This window comes from Corvus moneduloides, chromosome 5, assembly GCF_009650955.1.
Source record: "Corvus moneduloides isolate bCorMon1 chromosome 5, bCorMon1.pri, whole genome shotgun sequence".
Classification (NCBI taxonomy): Eukaryota; Metazoa; Chordata; class Aves; order Passeriformes; family Corvidae; genus Corvus; species Corvus moneduloides.
The window spans coordinates 9,758,160-9,768,283 of NC_045480.1; the positions used below are offsets into that span (position 1 = coordinate 9,758,160).

General features: G+C 38.0%; 1 long non-coding RNA gene across 1 annotated transcript in view; it reads left to right on the forward strand.

Moving 5' to 3' along the window:
• LOC116444313 overlaps positions 1 to 4,905 on the forward strand; it is a 37,882-nt gene extending 32,977 nt beyond the window's left edge. The window contains exon 3 of the long non-coding RNA XR_004240274.1: positions 1,490 to 4,905. This is a non-coding gene — a long non-coding RNA (uncharacterized LOC116444313). The remainder of the gene's footprint in view (positions 1 to 1,489) is intronic.
• Positions 4,906 to 10,124: the final 5,219 nt, after the last annotated feature.

A 10,124-nucleotide genomic window follows, 5' to 3' on the forward strand; every position in this document is an offset into this window, starting at 1 on the left:
GAAGCAGTCTGAAATCTACAGCATCTCCCAGGATGATACTATGAGATCTCATTATGGCTCATGAAATTCTGGCAGATTATGGTACTCAATGCTACAGAAATGTCTTCAAGGGGAAAACACACAAAAAAAGGAATGTTGCTTTGAAGGGACAAGAAAAAAATGAGATGTACCAGTGATCATTGTTTCTTTTGTTGAAGCGTTTAAATATTCTGTATGAAATGAAGTGGGTATCCAGAAGAGCAAGGGAATCAATCATATTTAAATAAGGTGTGCTTTATAGAATGGCTGCACAGACAGAATGAAGTTCAGGCAGCAGAAAAAGTAAGGTGCCAGAGAAAACAAGGAAAAAATCCTTTACTTTCACAGGAATGTTGTTGCATGCTGAGCAATGTACCTGGAGCTATAAAAGAGTGAAGTAGTTTTCTAATCTTAATTAAACACTCACATGGCAACATTTTCATTAGATAACAAAAGGAGTCATTGGGCCAGAATGCCTCAGATGACTAAACTGTTTTCTGCAGCAATTCCAGATTCTTTCCCCTTGTCTTTAATCTCGGATTTTGGTTGGGATGGAGCTGGCTCTGTGGTGCCAGTGAATTTCCTATAACTAGATACACTTTTTTTCCCTCTCAGTTCCCACTTTATCAACAGTTTAGACTTTAGCTAGGTATACTTGGGATCACCACTTGCAAAGAGAGAAGAGAAACCAGGTACATTTTATTTGTATAAAGTCTCAAATATAATCTCAGATGAAAGCAGTCTCAGACACAACAGGCCTGTTCACTGCTTTTCCTTCCAAATCTTCTTATTTACTATATTTCTGATGTCCCCCATGCTGATATAGCTGGAGGAAAGCTCAGAATTACAAGGATATAATTCTGAAGCTTATCTAGAACTTTTAGGCTAGGATAAAAATTCACAAAGAATCTGGCAAAGCAACGAGAGCAAGGGAAGTGTCTACAGGCAGTATGAAACTATTTTGGTTTGTAAACACAAAAGTTGGCTCTGAGGAGCCAACTTGCAAGAGAATCTAATGAGGCTGAAAGATCTGTAATACACTTGCAGATGAAATTCACTGTAGATTTGTGCAAGGTAATGGGAGAAAGGCGGGAAGAGAGGGAATCAACCCTAACTAAACCAAAGAAAATTGGTCTGCAAATAAGCTGTTACCATTCTGGAAATATATCTTGGCATTTTTGTGGATACTTCAAAAAAACGTCAACTCAATGTTCAGCAGTGGTAAAAAAGGCAGATGGTGTATTAAACAATTAGTGGGATGACTTCATTGGAAAAATCAGAAAATATCACTATGTCACTCTAAATTCACTGTATATTCATGTTTTGTGTCTCTTTGGTTTTATTCAAAGAAGGTTGAAAATGATAAAAACCACCATACAGTTGCTAAAGGGAGGCTGAACAGAAAGAAATATAAAACCAGAGATACCATACAGAAAGTGAGTAAGGAACAACTGTTTGTTATTTCTTACAGGATGAGACCAGTATGGCAGCAGTTGAAATGATCACACATGGTTTCTAGAAGATACAAGAAAGAAAGTTGTTACCCAGCAGAAGCACCGCATTGCTACCGCATGACGTGGACCTTGAGAGCTAAAAAAGTCTCAAAGATATGCTCATAAAAAAAAAAGGAATCATTAAAAATAAGGATGCAGATACAAACTTTGGTTTAGGAAGTCTCTGAATTGCGTTTTGACAGAAGATGGGGGTATGCTGTGGAGAAAACTTCAAAGTGCTAGTCCCTGTTCATTTCTTTTTCTCTAAACCTCTGCTGTTGATTCCTGTCAGAAACATGTAACTGGGCAAGAGATTTGTTCTGCTCATCCTGTGATTTTGAAAGAGCTGAAAGAAAACCATGAGACAGTTTCAATTACACTTTTGAGTAATTTGGCTTCCTGCTCACCTAGAGGAGGTCCTTGCTGCTGTTTTCTGCTTGCTCAGCGACTCCAATTTCACTGGGAAGCAGACTCAGATTGCACGTGATGAGGTCAGTTGCCCCCTCTGATTTCTGCTCAATGACCTGTTCTAGAGATGCCTGTGTGGTTTAGCACCCCATAAAATAGAAGCAAATGGTGAGTTACTGGGGTCCAGACACCTCCTTCAGATTAAAGCTGTGGATGCTCTGCTGCTCCAGGCCAGGAGGTGGGTTAGAAGTGCAAAACCAGAAGCAGTGACAGTGGGACCTAAATGCTGCAGCAGGGTCGGGGCAGTGGTAGATTGGGAGCCAACTGACTCAGGGAGAAGAAATCAGCTTCAGGCCAGGAATAAATATTGCACTGTGATTGTTGCAGTTTTGGAAAAGGTGAGCTTTTACCCAGGCATGTTTTCAGGTGTGGGACAACAATTGTGAAAATTATGTTCTGGTTGAGAGTGGGACAGAGCAGCTAATGGGCTAAGATGAGGCATGAGAGTGGATTATATGCAACACTGCTTTGCCCAGAGCATATCAAAATTGCTGTCTTCGAGGGCAGTCAAAAAAAGAATTGTTAAAACATGAAAAAGATGAGGAAAGTGTAAAGATCTCCTGAGATATGAAGTAGAATATTGGGGATGTTCCACATGGAGGAATAATAAACCTGAAATTCCTACTCATGTAAATTTAAAAGAACAAGTTATAAATGGCATCGTAATTTCTTTGCATGGAAAAATATTGGAGAGGTATTTAAGGATAAACTTATAGATAAAAAACACCTAAAAATTTTAAAAAATCAGTCATTTTCTTTCTTTAAGAATTTAAACATAAAGCCAGTCCTGTCCCTTTGAATTTTGCTGATATTCTCTACATTTGTTTTGCAATTAATGAAAATATTTTCTGTTTCAATTATGAATTTTAATAATTGAAGATTAGTTTGTCAGACTCAGCCAGATGCACTTAGTGCTTAGTTCATAAAAAAAAAAGCTGAAATAATTGCTTAGACATGAAGAGATTTTACTGAGCTTATTTGTTTACTATCAAGTCTTGGAACAGCAATACAGATGTTGGAACAAATAGCTCCTGTTACAGCTCTGTCTCTTCTCACATTGAGTTTGAACTCATCACTGAAGAGATTAGTTCAGCATTTAAAGTTTGTTGAAATAACTTCTCAGTTCTTTGAATACTAAGATTTCATTATCTGCAGAGATCAGCAGATTAATGACCCACTAATTAATTAAAAAGCCCACTGCTGTTGTATTAATATTCCTCATCAAAGAAAAAGTATTTCCATCTGGAGGAACCATAAAGGCTGATTTGAATATTTGTTCCCTTGAAGAAATGGTACTTACTCTGCTTGTTTTGCTCTGGACCAATTCTATCCAGCCATGAATTATCACCAGTTGTAAATCCCTGGCAGTCACAACTCAAAGAGTGAAATGAGGAGATACTGATTCTGTGATATTTACATGAAAGATCAAAGACATTGTGCTTCAGAATGGAACACATTGAGCTTTGATGAGCCATGGGGAACTTGGCCTCATGGTTTGCCATTCGAAACTTCTTTCAATTTTTCCTGTAAGTGGTAAATGCATACTTTTTACAAGTATATTTTTTTTGTCTATAAAACCTCCTCAGAGAGAGCAGGATCTCCAGCTGCAGAGTACTGCACTCAGTAGCAATGCAGCCTCCACTACGTTATACTCTGCACACAGACTTTAAAGTATTCCTGATTTTTCAACACTAATAACCTCCAAAGGGAGGAGAAGATTAGGCATCACCTATTTATTTATTAATTTCATTGCTGATGCTGCCAGACACCTTTCTTTTTATTGCCACTTTGCTAATTGTTTTCAGAATGTATGTGTCCACTTGCAACCACAGCAGGACCATCAAACCACACCATGTAGCCACAGACAGATAAGATTTGGTGAGCACTAAGAGAGTTACGGAGTTAAAAAATTGCATTCAATTATGGTGAAAGAAACATGTAATTGGGAGCCATTTTCAGAGGTGGCAAGTGACAGTGAAGATAAAGAGATCTGAGTTTTGTGTTAGGCAAAAAAATTTGGCGTAGTTTCCATTATTTTATTGAGATTTAGCCTGAAAGCCTAACAAGGCATCCTTAGACCTCACATATGGAGACAAATTCAGTAAAAGCATGATACCAGAATAGGTAGATAATTATCACATAGTGATTTCTGAAAATGATCACCTTTTAACTAATCAAGCAATATTTTAGATATCACAATGGACATCAGCTCTGTTGCTGGAAAAAGTAACCAATTTCTTTCACAGAGTGGAATAATTGTCACTAAAAGCAGAGGAGGTGCTTCCTTAATCCAAAATAATATAATGTAAAAGCAGTATAATTATATGGGAGGTGTTACGTACAGGGTAAAAGAATGATTAAGGAAGATGCTCTGTACAGAACAAAAGTGATTAAGAAAGCAATCAGGCACTAATGTACTGTACTGTTTTAAATGAGATTTAATTCCTGGTACATGATTTGTCTCATTTGTGCTCACTTTGAGAGCCAAGAGAATCCAGTTATTTTCCTGTAGCCACCAAGCATGCAACGGCTACTGCGAGGTGAAGTACAGCACCATAATTGTGCTAAATTATTTGAAAAGGGTAATTATTCATTATATGCTCTCTAGTATCTATATTTTGAAAGCTACAGGGAGTGGCCTCCCCACTGGTGATTTCTCCTCTGCAAGCAGGGACAAGAGCCAAGAAAGCTGCCAGCAATGGTTCAAGGCTCAGGCTGGCACAGAGCTCTGTGCAGGTCAGGGCAGTCACAATGTTTGATCCCTACCAGGATTGAGGATGGCACTGCCTTTGTTCTCTGTACTGTTAGTTTTCAGTAAAGTGGTAGTGGTGTCACAAATTGAGGTTAAGGTCTGGAGAGTAATTGTCACAGCACATCTCATTTGGTATGAAAATTACTCTTGTTTTTCGGTTCCCTCTTTTCTGGGTCTGCATGGATAGACCAAATATAACTTTAAGGGGAATGTACATAATTCATCAAAGCAAAAAATGTTTTAATATTAATTTCATATATTAATTTTTATGTATATTAATAAAGAATGTGAACATTTTAGTTGATTTTTAAGTGTCAAAACTCTGCTTTCAGAGCTAAGATAATCCACTGGAAGAAGAAAATGTCATTAAATTTTGATTTCTGTACATCTCTCTGCTTTAATATGTTGACATTTCACTGTGTCTTGCTTCGGTAATCCCTTAATCAAGGTATATATAATGATTTTAATTGTTTGCATAAAACTCTCTTGGTATCCATGGTACCAATTCTCTGCTCTTTTCCAGAATTCTTCCAATTGCTTTTTTGTTTCAGGTGATGTAGTTCCTAAAAGTCTGCCCTGTGTTTTACCTGATGCTGCTCTGGAGAGCTGCTAGCATCCAACTTCATGATGTTTAACTTGAGTGTGAAGGCTAAAATTGTATCCTCTGCTCTCACCTCAGGCTGAAAACTCAGAGCACCTCACCTGTGAGCATGAAGACTAACTATCGAGCAGTTTTATCTTTCCTCTTGGTTATTCTCCCACAATATGCATGAGATGTTAATCAATTTAATCTCCTTCCATAATCTTCCATTTACATTTCTAACTTTAATAGGTTGTCCTACATTATTTAGCTGGTACTTGCAACACTGGATTGCTTCTCAAGCATGATTTTACGTCTTTGTGAATATCTTCACCTGCTATAGAACTGATGAAAAGCTGACATTAATGTTCTTGGCTGTAAGTATTTTGCAAATACTCTGACAGAACAGGTAAAAATGTTGTCACCTAGCAACTAAAAGCATTTCTTTCCTTATATATATAAGTACATATAATTTTTTTTTTCTTCTGGAATTACCTATATGATTTTCACCCTTTCACTTGCATTTTTTGTAAGAAAATGAGAGTGTGTTCTTAAAAACATTTTAAAAATGGAAATTCAGCTAGCTGTTAAATTAGAATGCTAAGAAATATCCTGAAGGTTATTATAGTCAATAAATGAGCATCTGTGTTCTCCTGGTATCTTTGAAATGGATGACTGTGAAAAAAATCCTAGTGAACATACATTTTTCCTATGCAATATATGGGGCTATGAGGGAACTGAGTTGCCCTTCTTTTGTACTGCTCTGTGGTAGGGAACATTTTTAAGGGGCAGGGCACTGTCAAGTGCAGGATCAGTATGTTTATTATTGTTCTGGAAACAGCAGGGAATAAAAACCGAGTAGAAAAAAGCTTTCCCAAAACCTTAACTTAATAATTATCTAAGAAGATCCAGTAGAATATGTAATATTTTTCTTCATCATTAAAGTCAAAGAATTTTATGTCAATTCCCAATTACCCAGTTTAGGAGCACAGGCAGAAAGAGCAGACATCACTCCAGGGGAAACCTGTCACTCTGCTCTTGCATTGTCAAAGCAGTCAGATTCTTTAGAGGAAGGCACTAGAAATCCTGTCTGGCCAAATTTTAATTAAATACGTAAAGTGTTTTTTTCCCCAGTCTTAAATGATGCACTTCTCTGCATATCTGAAACTTTGTTTAGTTTGTTTGTTTGTTGTTTCTAATCTTAACTAGGCCACTGCTGTCTTTGTTCTATAAATCCAACTGCTTTTTTTGAGTTGTGGTAGTGATCTGCATAGGATTAGTCTGATTTTAAAATAAATTTCTTTCAATTTTCCAGATTAACTACATTTTCAGTTACTTTTTAGTAAATTAGTAGGAGATATGAATATCTGCTTTAAAACTTGGAAGTATCTGATTCCCTTTTCACTGTCTGTAATGTTTATTGCTTCTCTCTGACAAGTGTCTTTTTAATGTCTTCTATAGGGGCCATTTCTATATATTTTCCACCACTTCCACTGGAATATTTTAAATAATAAGTGATTAGAACTGGACACATGATTATGAATGAAGCTGTATGAAGGGCTTAAATAATGTCATAATAAATGTGTATGTTATCCATAGGTGTGTGCTCATAGGTATATATTACCCACATCATCCAATACCTGTTAATGATGTGGTTCACTGACTCTTCACAAGGATGCTGTGGTGTTCTTGAGACCATGTTAGTCTGTTTGGACTCATCCTAGGACTTTACATTGTTCCTCTCTGTATAGATTACTGGGCTTTTTCTGTGCATTAAATTTGTTGTTTTGGGCTGAGGAAGGAGCCCTTCTGTTGCCTTCTTTGGTCCTCACTGTGCTAAATGATTTTCAGCTGAGGACAAATTTTCCATTTAATTTTTTCCCTTTATCTTGATTCTTAATAAACCCATTAAATTGGATTAATTTACTTTTAAAACCTTTCTTCTGGGATGGGAACCAGTGCCTTTTTCTTACTGTTTTTTACAGCTTCTAACTGATTTTTAGTCTGTGATAGGAGATAAGAGATTTCACTTTTTTGTTTGCTTAGTAGGATTTTCCTTTTGTTGCTATAAAATTTTATTTAAGCCTTTCATTTTCTTCTCTAGCATTTCTTTTCTTCAAAAACCTTAAGACAAATCCCAACAGAGCAACAGGGCTGCACCATTGAAAGGGCTCGAGGTTCCCCTTGCCTTTGGTCTTTTAAAGCGTTTGAACTCTGGGCTGTGCCTGGTTGCATTACCTGGATATTCCCATGAATTGTCCCCAGATCTGCCCAGCTCTGCAGGCAGCACAGGAGTTACAGGGCAGGACTGCAAAGGGCCCTGCTGATCAGAGATGCAGACATGCTTCTCCCCATATATAGAATGCAGAGGTCTGCAATATTTGTTTGCAGTTATCAGCGGCTGAAGTATCTAGGTCCTGCTGTTTGCCAGTCCCATCTGTAGTCTCATCTTCTTCCTTCTGGAAGGAGAGATATTCATCATTATGTTCCTTTCCTAATATAACTTTCAGAGCCCTAAACATGCCACAGTTCCAGGTTAAATATCTGTGAATTTTTTAAAGAAATGCAGCATACAAATAAACAGCAGGATATGGCTCATTAGTAAATCTTTGTGAGGCAAACAAACTCTTTTAAACTCCTTTTTTTATAGAGAAAATTGTTGCAGAATACAGATAGGTATTAAACCAACTTGATAGAACCCTATATAATCCCTGAGTAGACTAGTGCTTTATGGCTGGACTTGCTTTCTGACGCACTTCACTGAGCAGTTTAGGCTATTTGTTCTGCTTTACTCCTTTTAATGTGAATCAAAGTTAGTCTAAAGTCAAAACCTAACTGCTGGTTTGTGTTGTTTGTTTTAACACCCCTCTCGTGCTACTGCAGGCGGTAACATCCCTTCTTCAGACTCTTTTCGATCAATCTGCAGCTAGCACATCTTGTCTCTATAGCTGAACAGATGTGTTTCAACAGGATGGAACTCTGCAGAATGATCCTAAAATTCTAGGTTTTATGTAGCTCTTCTCACTGCTGGTTTTTCACTGTACCATCTGTATCACCATCATGCAGGAGTCAATGGGGCGTTAAGAACTTGCTGATGCTACTCTTTCTGGTTGGAGCAGAAACAGAGCATCCACTTTGCTCTGCATTTTGCTGATTTTGTCACCCTTAATCAAAGTGACAATATGGATTTCTGGGACAGTTTATGGCACCAGCAGATGTAGAGGGGGGAACTGTGTGTTTGGCTTGTGCACCCCAGAAGAGGAAGGAACCTGTGCTCACGATCTTAGAGGTAAGCAACCGCTGTAAGTCTGCTCTGCTCCTTCTGATACCGGTGCTTTCCCTTCTGCAAGATGGAGTAAGAAACTCCAGTTGTGTACATCCCTGCTGTGCCCCCAACTGCTTTAGAGAGCAGGATTTTACTTAATTTTTTCTTCAGCTCTCCTAATTGTTAATAACATAAGCAAACTTTCTCCCCAGCCCAAACAGGCCCTGACAAACCAACTGGCAAAAATCCAATCACCTTCTCACATCTTTGAAAAAGAAGGGACGAGGATCAACTTTTGAGGCATTGCTTTAGTATTCAGCCTCATGAAAGCTTGACTAGAGTTTATGCATTTTCTTGTTGATGTGTGTTTGCCTCCCTGCCTGCAGTGGGGTGGAAGGGATCATGGTCCTGCTGAGTGGCACAATCCATCTGTAATGGATCGAAATGCTGTTGCTAAGCAGTGGTACTTCCTTTTTCCCTGTCTGCCCTGTTTAAGTGAGTTAGGAAGCATGATGCAGCCTTGCTGTTTTCAGCTGATATTAACAGACTCATAGAGTCCTGCCTGAGCGTCTCTTCTTTCTGTGCCAGTTAGGTCACACCAAAAGTCCACATTCCTCTTGTTTGTCCATACTGAGACCCTTTTGGTTCTCTCTTAAAAATGGAAAGAAATAGACAGAGCACTAAATTCTGCTCCATTGTTTCCGATGCTTCAGGTCACCGCCAGAAATGTGTGATTACAAGACAGTGCAAAATTTAATTAAATGGCTTGGAGACATCACTGGAGCATTGCTGCCTTTTCCTGTGCTCTGGATTTATCTCATTCCTTGCACACATCAAAGTACTGCATTTCTCTCTTTTCACTGCTGCCTGAAACCAATAAAACAATCTGTCTCCAAAGAATATGAAGCACCTCTTAGAAGTAAAAAAAAATTAATCACCCAATATCAATTGTGTATGATGCTGATTCCCAGCAGAGTTGTGATACCACATGAACATGTGCTAGGTGGAATCACTCTGCTAACTCAGGGAAAATAACACCATGGGTGTAGGTGGGGCCGAGGCTGAAAATGCCATTTACAAAAAAGCCAACAGAGCAAACCTAATGGTCCTGTTTGTCTCATTTCTATAATTTGTGGAGTGGTGTTTGATGATTCTTGTGGGTCCCTTCCAACTCAGAACATTCTCTGATCTCTGATATATTTGGATTTTTCTTGGGGCTGCAAGTGACAACATGTTCTTGCTACTTTCAGTTTCACATCTCCTCTCTCAGTGATAACAGACGCTTATTGAGGTATTGATTGTCCTGGTACATTTTTACATTAAAAGGTAATATACCAAATTATTTCTGAAAAACACAGGATACAAAAGGAATAGTTTGCTTTGACCAGGGTTGGCAAAAAAACCCCCAATATTCTTTATAATATGTTGATTTGTTTGAAACATTTAAATTTCGGATAAAATATGTTTTATTATTCCTTGTCTTAAAATTCAGGGTTAGTTCTGATTTACAATACCTCTTAAGAAATTGATATGTAAGAGGATTTCTCC